The 10,841-nt window shown below is 39.0% G+C and overlaps 1 pseudogene; it reads right to left on the reverse strand.

Moving 5' to 3' along the window:
* Nucleotides 1-4,741: 4,741 nt before the first annotated feature.
* On the reverse strand, nucleotides 4,742-10,545 carry LOC132477661 (ornithine decarboxylase-like; annotated as a pseudogene).
* Between the last annotated feature and the right edge of the window lie 296 nt (nucleotides 10,546-10,841).

Consider the following 10,841-nt stretch of genomic DNA (forward strand, 5'->3'; position numbering starts at 1 on the left):
ACTTCACCTATCTACTAAAGAGAAAATAAATCATATGGCTGTACAACAACATGTGCATGAATATCCAGAGAAGCTTTATTTGTAATAATTAAAACTGGAAATGACCCAAATGGTCATTGACAGCTATATGTATAAACAATTTGTGAAATATCTATGCAGTAGGATGATACTTAGCAAAAAAATTAATGACTACTGATAAACAGAAACATAAATGTAAGTAAAAATAATTACGCTGTGGAAAATCCAGACAATAAAAGAACACATACAATGTAATTCCAATTATATAAAAATATAGAAAAGGCAAACTAAAATTTGTGACAGAAAGTAGACATTTTATGAATGGTTAATATATTAATTAATATATTCATATATATATTCATAATTTTGATTGTGGTCATGTTTCATTGACATACATACATAAATGTAGACATTCATAGCAAATTATACAACTAATGTTCATTTTACTATGTCAATTACACTTCAATAAAATATTAAAAATTAATGTCATAAAGGTTTCTTTTACCAGCAGTTTTAGGAGAAAATGACAAAAAATAAGAAAGGAAATTTTGATTGATAAAAGTAAATGACATCAAGATGGCAGAATAGGAGGACATGGAGTTCACCTCTCCCCATAAGTACATCAATAATATATCTACAAATTAAGCAATTCTCTCTCATAAGCCTGGTGAACACTAACAGAGGACTTTGGAAACCAAAAAGACAAGAAAAAACCCAACGCAACTGGGTAGGACAAAAGAAAGAAAAAAGGAAAAGAAGAAATGGGAGAGACCTGCACCCGTGGGGGGAAGCTGAAGGAGAGGAGAGGTTCCCACAACTAGGGAAGCACCCTCACCAGCAAGGAGATGAGGTGGGACAGAAGAGTGCAGCAACTGGTCTGTGGCAGGCAGGACAGAGTAAGACCTATATGGATGGTCCATGCCACAGCCTTGTGCACCCCAGCCCGAGACATGTGTCTGCTGGTGTGGATAAGGGCTGGTTGCTGGAAAGGGTGTGCTCCAGGGCAGCCTTGGGAGCAGAAGCTGGTGGAGGCCCACATGTAGAGTTGGGGATGAAACTACAGCAGGGCCCCAGGGGCTGTGCAACTAAGGAAGAAAAGTTAAAATCTCTCCTCACAGCTGTGGGAACCACGGATTTACACCACCACTGCTGACTTTGTAAACTCGGTGCCTGCAGGACATACGAACTGAAGAGTGCTCCCTCAGCTGAGAAAGGTCTGGCTTTAGCACCTGTGTGCTTTGTGAGCACATACACATGGGGATTGGACGAGGCCAGAATCTGAGCTGCCTCCAAACCTCCCACAGTGGGTCCAGGTACACGATTGCTGCAGTCCTTGGACATGACTTTGGTGGATCTGTTCTGGTGGCCTGGTGAAAACAGTGCTTGAGAGACACCAGGGCCAATTGCTGGCACACCCACAGTTAAGGTGGAACTGAGAGCAGTTCCAACAACAGTGTAATTTGTTTTTTGGTTTTTTAGGTTTTTTTTGGACATGCCAAGTGGCATGTGCGATCTTAGTTCCCTCACCAGGGAATGAACCCATGTCTCCTGCCTTGGAAGTGTGAAGTTTTAACCACTGGACCACCAAGGAAATCCCAACAGTGTAATTTGTGAGCCAGCATGATGAGTGGAAAGTGACACAACATAGTACACTTACAGGTGAACAGCTTCAGAGGAGGAAAGCTCAGTGGCTTCTTTCCCAGGCGAAGTGCTCCAATCCTGCCTACTTCACACTGCAGATAAGAAACACAACTCAGAAACAGATCTGGGGGCCTTTACTACAAAAACTAGGGAGCAGACCCCACCCCTGGCAGGGTAGTAACAACCACAGAGCAAAGGGGAGACCCTGCTCAAAATTCATTGCAGGCTCAGGTAACCACAACATCAGTCACACCTCCTATCAAGGGGATAAAGACCAGCATACACTGAAGAAAGAGGTGGCAAACATGCATACTAAAAATACCCCTTTCACCAAAAAAATATTAAACCCACATGGGCTACACAGGGACCTTCCCACATAAATATAGCCCTTGAAGACAGCCTGAGTGTCAGGCATTGGGAGGAAGAACACCCAGAGCATTTGGCTTTGAAAGCCAGCAGGACCTGAGTGCAGGAGCTCCACAGGGCTGAGGAAACATAAACACCACTCTTGGAGGGTTTACACAAGACCTCAATTGCACTGTAACACTGCACAAAGAAATACCTCTGCAGGGAGTGGGACTAGATCTAACTAGGTGCCTTGGAGGGTGTACTGGAGAGGTGGGAGTTGGCTGTAACTCAGTGTGGGGCAAGGACACTGATATTGGAGGCCCCAGAAAATATTGATCAGAGTGAGATCTCCTGGAGGTGCACATTTTGGCACCCAGACCCAGCCCCACCCAGAAGCCTACATCCTCCATAGTTGGAATGCCTCAGACCAAACAATCAGCAAGAAAGGAACACAGCCCAGCCCTTCAGAAGACAGGCTTCCTAAAGTCATCCTGAGCTCACAGCTACCTCAAAACACACTACTTGACATGGCTCTGCCCACCAGAGGGACAAGACACAGCTGCACTTACCAGTGGGCAGGAACCAGGCCCTCCCACCAGAAAGCCAGTACAAGACCCCAGACAAAAACTCAGCCACCAGGGGGCAGACACCAGAAGTAAGAGATACTATGATCCTGCAGCCTGTGGAAAGAGAGCACAAACAGAAAGTTAAACAAAATGAGACAGTAGACAAATATGATGCAAACCAAGGAACAAAATAAAAACCTACAGGGCTTCCCTGGTGGTGCAGTGGTTGAGAATCTGTCTGCTAATGCAAGGGACACAGGTTCGAGCTCTAGTCTGGGAAGATTCCACATGCCGTGGAGCAATGAGGCCCATGAGCCACAATTACTGAGCCTGTGCATCTGGAGCCTGTGCTCCACAACAAGAGAGGCCGCGATAGTGAGAGGCCCGTGCACCACGATGAAGAGTGACCCCTGCTTGCCACAACTAGAGAAAGGCCTCACACAGAAATGAAGACCCAACACAGCCCAAAAATAAATAAATAAATAAATAAATAATAATTAAAAAATAAATAAAAACCTACAAGAGCAACTAAATGAAGAGGAAATAGGCAATATACCTGAAAAAATAATTCAGAGTAATAATAGTAAAGATGATCCAAAATCTCAGAAAAAGAATGGAGACCCAGATGAAGATAATACAAGAAATGTTTAATAAGCAGCTAGAAGAGTTTAAGAAGAAACAAACAGAGGTGAACAATACAATAACGGAAATGAAAAATACACTAGAAGGAATCAATAGCAGAATAACTGAGGCAGAAGAATTAATAAGTGAGCTGAAAGACAGAGTAGTGGAAATCACTGCCATGGTACAGAATAAAGAAAAAAGAATGAAAAGAAATGAGGACAGTCTCAGAGACATCTGGGACAACATTAAACACACCAGCATTTGCATATAGGAGTCCCAGAAGGAAAAGAGAAAAAGAAGACCCTCACTCAAGTCTAGGAAGCACAGAGAGTCCCATACAGGATGAACCAAAGGTGGAACATGCTGAGACACATATTAATCAAACTACAAAAATTAAAGACAAAGGTAAAAATATTAACAGCAACAGGAAAAAGCAACAAATAACATACAAGAGAATCCCCCTAAGATTATCAGCTGATTTTTCTGCAGAAATTCTGCGGGGCAGAAGGGAGTGACACAATGTATGTAAAGAGATGAAAGGGAAAAACCTACAACCAAGAATACTTTACCAGGCAAAGTTCTTGCTCAAATTCAACAGAAAAATCAAAAGCTTTACAGACAAGAAAAAGCTAAAAGAATTCAAAACCACCAAACCAGCTTTACAACAAATTCTAAAGGAACTTCTCTAGGTGGGGAAGAGGCATGCAACTTAAAATAACCTTTACATATATAAACTGCTATATCAAAACCTCATGGGAACAGCAAATTGAAAAACTACAATAGAAACACACACACACACACACACACACACACACACACACACACACACAAGTAACCCAAACACAAGAAAGATAGTTATCAAATCACAAAGAAGAGAACAAAAGAGGAAGGGAAGAAAAAAAATACCTGCAAAAACAAATCCAAGACAATTAAGAAACTGTCAGTAGGAACATACATATTAATAATTACCTTAAATGTAAATGGATTAAATGCCTTAACCAAAACACATAGACTGGATGAATGGATACAAAAAAAAAAAAAAAAAACTCGTATAAATGTTGTCTACGAGAGACCTACTTCAGATCTAGGGACACATACAGACCGAAAGTGAGAGGATGAAAAAAGGTGTTCCATGTAAATGCAAACCAAAGGAAAGCTGGAGTAGCGATACTCATATCAAACAAAATAGACCTTTTAAAAAATTATTTCAAGTTACTTATTTATTTATTTTAAAACAAGTCACAACACTAAATTTCTGGCCCATTCTGCTAATGCACAAGATACAAATGCTTGCTCAGCAGTTGAAGGGCATGCTTTAGTAGCATGTTTGAAAAGTGAATAACAATCTATATAAAACAAATATTCAAATAGTTTCCATAGGAACACAGTTAAGTGTGACCCCATCATCTAGTCTTCCACATTGTTGCATGTGTGCCAACACTATTCACATACACATCTCAAAACTAGCAGTAGTTAAGTTAGATGGTCCCCCCCAAACCCTTAAATCAAGCTAAACTCACAGTTAACAGCTACAAGAATGGTATCTACACATTAATAAAAGCTGCAGCATAGGCTGCTGGGTGCCATTTCATTCCACTCTCAAACACAGGACACAGGCAGAATGCAAACATCCGGCTCCTCTACTCCTGGTGGGAAGTCATGGTTCTGGATTTTCTGCATCAGTTGCCATGTTGGCCCTGACATCACATAGTAGATGGTCGGTCTCTAGAATCCATTGAAAGTAGAAGCAGCAGTGACAGCAGTGACAAAGCAGAGTGTAAACACCCATGTTTTCAAACAGCATCCAATCGCCCACATGCATCTCAAGTAAGTTACAGTGCTCAACAATGCGATCCAGGCCATCACAGGTCGGTCTCCAGATGCTGAATGAATAATACTTCTCGTCTGGTTTGGGTCTCTTTTGCAGAAGAGGCTTCACATGTTCATGATCGTAGAGGATGCAGTTGAATGATCCATATACTCCATCATTCACATAATATATAAAAGTCTGTTCACTCGACTCATCTTCATCATCAGAGCCTATCAATTCCTTTAAGATGAGTTTTTGGCAATGATATTAACTGCTAGAGTGAAAACTGAGGCAACACAGTATCTTCCTGGCTCAGCCATGATTCTCACTCCAGAATCTGATGGAAAATACTTGCACAACACCAGGTTGATTATACTGGTGATCTCTTCAAATTTAAGAAGTACATCCTCAGATCCAGGAAAGCCACCACCAATATCAAGCAGAAACATGTTGAAACCAACCTCAGCTCCCATGTCAAAGACAGTGGACATCAGAGATGGTCTGCACGAAGGTCTCTGGATCAGTACAACAATGTCCCACATGGTAGCTGACACCAATGACCTCAATATCTAGCTCCTTTGCCCATTCCAAAAGAAGCCTGCTGTTTTTGAGTGTGGTACCAAATTTGACACCGAGGTGACAGACTGCTTTGGAATCATCAGTGGCAATCTGAAAAACCAACTTGGCCTTTGGATGTGCCCTGGCAATTTTCACCAACTCGACTTCATTATCAAAAGTCATCATCTGGACTCCATTATTGGCAGCATATTTAATCTGAGACACTTGTTTACAAGCATTTGCATAGATAATCCTCTCTGGAGGCACCCTGAGACTCTGCACCAACTGGATTTCAGTCTTGCTTGTACAGTCAAATCCTTTCCCAATGGCAGGTATGTTCTTCACTATGGTTCTGCTATCATTGCATTTGACTGCATAATAGGGGGTGACTCAAGTAAGAGCTTTAAACCATATCAGATTTTTTTTACAATGTTTCCCAGGTCCACAATATAGAAGGCATCCTTATCATCAGAAGAAGGAACTTCATTAATATTTTGGTCCAGAAAGTCCTTGGGAGTAAAACCTTCATCGAAGAAATGGCAGTCAAACTCCATTACTAAAGTTATTTGTGGTTTCTTGTTATCTTTTTGAAACAACAAAATGGGAAACTAAGAGATGGAATTTAAAGAAATTATGCCAGCTTTTCACAAAGGCAATTCTCCAGGAATTCCAAGTCCCACTGAAGATGGGTGTGCCCTTGGTGCAACACTGAAAATGTTCTGATAAATGCACAATCTGCTGTCCACCTTAGAGCACATGGGCACCATGGGTAGGCCCCATGGAGGCAAGATGTCACCACCACCGAACACTCAGAGCCACTGGCCACCCCACCACTGTCCCTACCGCCCCTGTCAACCACCCTCCCAGCTGCCCACCACCTTGCTCCCTCCAGCAGATGACAACCAGCCCAAGGTGGCACCAAATGCTGGCAGATGGGCAGCAACAGTGGAGGTGGAGGGAACTGACCAAAAGTAGACTTTAAAATAAAGACTGTTACAAGAGACAAGGAAGGGCACTACATAATGATCAAAGGATCAATCCAAGAAGATATAAAAATTATAAATATATATGCACTCAACATAGGAGCACCCAATATATAAGCCAAATGTGAACAGCCATAAAAGGAGAAATAGACAGTAATACAATAATAATGGGAGACTTTAACACCCCACATACACCAATGGACAGATCATCCAAACAGAAAATCAATAAGGAAACATAGGCTTTAAATAACACGTTAGACAAGATGGACTTAACCAATATTTTTACAACATTCCATCTAAAAGCACTAGAATTCACGTTCTTCTTAAGTGTACATGGAACATTTTCCAGGATAGATCACGTCTTGGTCCACAAATTAAGCCTCAATAAATTTAAGAAAATTAAAATCATATCAAACATCTTTTCTGACCACAACGTAAGGAGATTAGAAATAACTGACAGGAAAAACAAACCTGTAAAAAACATAAACACATGGAGAATAAACTAGACAACCAATGGATCACTGAAAAAAATCAAAGAGGAAATCAAAAAATACCTAGAAATAAATGACAATGAAAACGCGATGATCAAAACCTATGGAATGCATCAAAAGCAGTTCTAAGAAGGAGGTTTATACTAATACAAACCTACCTCAGGAAACAAGAAAAATATCAAATAAACAACCTAACCTTACACCTAAAGCAACTAGAGAAAGAAGAACAAACAAAACCCAAAGTTAATAGAAAGAAATAAATCATAAAGATCTGAGCAGAAATAAATGAAATAGAGATGATGAAATCAATAGCAAAGATCAATGAAAGTAAAAGCTAGTTCTTTGAAAAGATAAACAAAATTGATAGACTTTTAGCCAAACTTATCAAAAAAATAAATAAAAGGAGAGGGCTTAAATCAATAAAATTAGAAATGAAGAAGGAGAAGTTACACTGGATACCATGGAAATAAAAAGAATCAGACTACTAAAAACAACTATATGCCAATAAAATGGACAATCTAGAAGAAATGGACAAATTCTTAGAAAGGTACAACCTTCCATGACAGAACCAGTAAGAAATAGAAAATATGAACAGACCAATCAAATGTACTGAAATTAAAAGTGTGATTTAAAAAATTCAAACAAAGAAAAATCCAGGACCAGATGACTTCCAGGTGAATTCTATCAAACATTTAGAGAAGAGTTAACACCTATCCTTCTGAAACTCTTCCATAAATATTTCAGAAGAAGGAACACTCCCAAACTCATTCTATGAGGCCACCATCACCCTGATACCAAAACCAAAGATACCATAAAAAAAAAGAAAATTATAGGATGATATAACTGATGAACACAGACACAAGATTCCTCAAGAAAATACTAGCAACCCAAATCCACCAACACATGAAAAGGATCATACATAGTGGGATTTATCACTGGGATGAAAGGATTCTTCAATATATGCAAATTAATCAATGTGATACAACACATTAACAAACTGAAGAATAAAAACCATATGATCATCTCACTCCAACCAAAAGACATGGACTGGATGAATGGATACAAAAACAAGACCTCTTTATTTGCTGTCTACCCCTATATTTGCTGTCTTCAGACTTAGGGACACATACAGACTGAAAGTAAGGGTATGCAAAAAGGATTCCATGCAAATGGAAATCAAAAGAAAGCTGGAGTAGCAATACTCATATCTGACAAAATAGACTTTGAAATAAAGGTTATAAGAGACAAAGAAAGACACTACATAATGATCAAGGGATCAATCCAAGAAGAATACATAACAATTGTAAATATGTATACACCCAAAATAGGAGCACCTCAATATATAAGGCAAATACTAACTGCTATAAAAGGAGAATTTGACAGTAACACAATAATAGTGGGGGACTTTAACACCCCACTTTCACCAATGGACAGATCATCCAGACAGAAAATCAATAGGAAATGACATATTAGACCAGAGGGACTTAACTGATATTTATAGAGCATTCCATCCAAAAGCAGCAGAATACATATTCTTTTCATATGTTGGACCACAAAGTGAGCCTTGGTGAATTTAAGAAAATTGAAATCAATATCAAGCATATTTTCCAACAACAACTGCTATATTTAAAATAGAAAACCAACAAGGACCTACAGTGTAGCACAGGGAACTCTGTTCAATATTTTGTAATAACCTAAATGGGAACATAATTTGAAAAAGAATAGATACATGTATATGTATAACTGAATCTCATTGCTGTACACCTGAAACTAACACATTGTTATCTGACTATATTCCAATATAAGATAAAAATTAAAAAAAAATACTATCATCTTAATAAATGCAGAAAAAGCTTCTGACAAAATTCAACACCGATTCATGATAAAAACTCTCCAGGTAGTGGGCATGGAGAGAACCTACCTAGACATAATAAGGGACATATACAACAAACCCACAGCAAACATCATTCTTAACAGTGAAAAGCTGAAATCATTCCCCCTAAGATCAGGAACAAGCCAAGGAAGTCCTCTCTCACCACATTTTTTCAACATATTTTGGGAGTCTTAGACATGGCAATCAGAGAAGAAAAAAAAAATCCAAATTGGAAAAGAAAAAGTAACACTTTCACTGTTTGCATATGACATGATACTATTCTTAGAAAATCCTAAAGATGCTACCAGAAGACTACTAGTGCTCGTGAATGAATTTGGTAAAGTTGCAGGATAAAAAATCAATACACAAAAATCTCTTGCATTCCTATACACTAACAAAAAAAATCAGAAAGAGAAATTAAGGAACAATCCCATTTACCATCACATTAAAAGGAATAAAATACCTAGGAATAAACCTACTTAAGGAGGCAAAAGACCTGTACTCAGAAAATGATAAGTTACTGGTCAAATAAATGAAAGATGACATAGACAGTAGGAAAGATATGCCATGTTATTGAATTGGAAGAATCAATATTACCAAAATGACTATACTACCCAAAGCAATCTATAGATTCAATGCAATCCCTATCAAATTACCAATGGCATTTTTTACAGAACTAGAGCAAAAAATCTTAAAATTTGTGTGGACACAATAAAAAGACCCTGAATAGCCAAAGCAATCTTGAGAAAGAAAACTGGAGCTTGAGGAATCAGACTCCCTGACTTCAGACTATACTGCAAGGCTACAGTAATCTAAACAGTATTGTACTGGCTCGAACCAGAAATATAGATCAATGAAACAGGACAGAAAGTCCAGAGATAAACCCACACACCTATGGTCAACTAATCTATGACAAAGGAGGCAAGGACATACAATGGAGAAAAGACAGTCTCTTGAATAAGTGGTGGTGGGAAAACTGGACAACTACATGTAAAAGAATGAAATTAGAACATTCTCTAACACCATACAGAAAAATAAACTGAAAATGGATTAAAGATCTAAATGTAAGGCTGGATACTGTAAAACTCTTAGAGGAAAACATAGGCAGAACACTCTGACATTTATCAGAGGAAGATCTTTTTGGATCCACCTGCTAGAGTAATAAAATAAAAACAAAAATAAATAAATGGGACCTAATTAAACTTAAAAGCTTTTGCACAGTAAAGGAAATCATAAACAAAACAAAGAGACAATCCACAGAATGGGAGAAAATATTTTCAAATGAAGTGACTGACGAGGGATTCATCTCCAAAATATACAAACAACACATGCAGCTCAATTCAAAAAAAAAAACAAAAAAACAACAACCCAATCAGAAAATGGATGGAAGATCTAAATAGACATTTCTCCAGAGAAGACATACAGATGGCCAAAAAGCACATGAAAAGCTCCTACATCACTAATTATTAGAGAAATGTAAACCAAACTACAATGAGGTTTCAACTCAGACCAGTAAGACTGGCCATCACTAAAAAATCTAAAAGCAGGGCTTCCCTGGTGGTGCAGTGGTTGGGAGTCTGCCTCCCAATGCAGGGGGCGCGGGTTCATGCCCCAGTCCAGGAGGATCCCACATGCCATGGAGCAGCTGGGCCCGTGAGCCATGGCTGTTGGACCTGCCCGTCTGGAGCCTGTGCTCCACAACGGGAGAGGCCGCAACAGTGAGAGGGCTGAATACAGCAAAAAAAAAAAAAAAAAAAAAAATCTACAAGCAGTAAATGCTGGAGAGAATGTAGAGAGAAAGGAACCCTTTTACACTGTTGGTTGGAATGTAAATTGATACAGCCACTATGGAGAACGGTATGGAGGTTCCTCATAAATCTAAAATTAGAACTACTATATGATCCAGAAATCCCACTACTGGGCATTTTC

This window comes from Mesoplodon densirostris, chromosome 17 (assembly GCF_025265405.1).
Source record: "Mesoplodon densirostris isolate mMesDen1 chromosome 17, mMesDen1 primary haplotype, whole genome shotgun sequence".
In the NCBI taxonomy this organism is placed as follows: domain Eukaryota; kingdom Metazoa; phylum Chordata; class Mammalia; order Artiodactyla; family Ziphiidae; genus Mesoplodon; species Mesoplodon densirostris.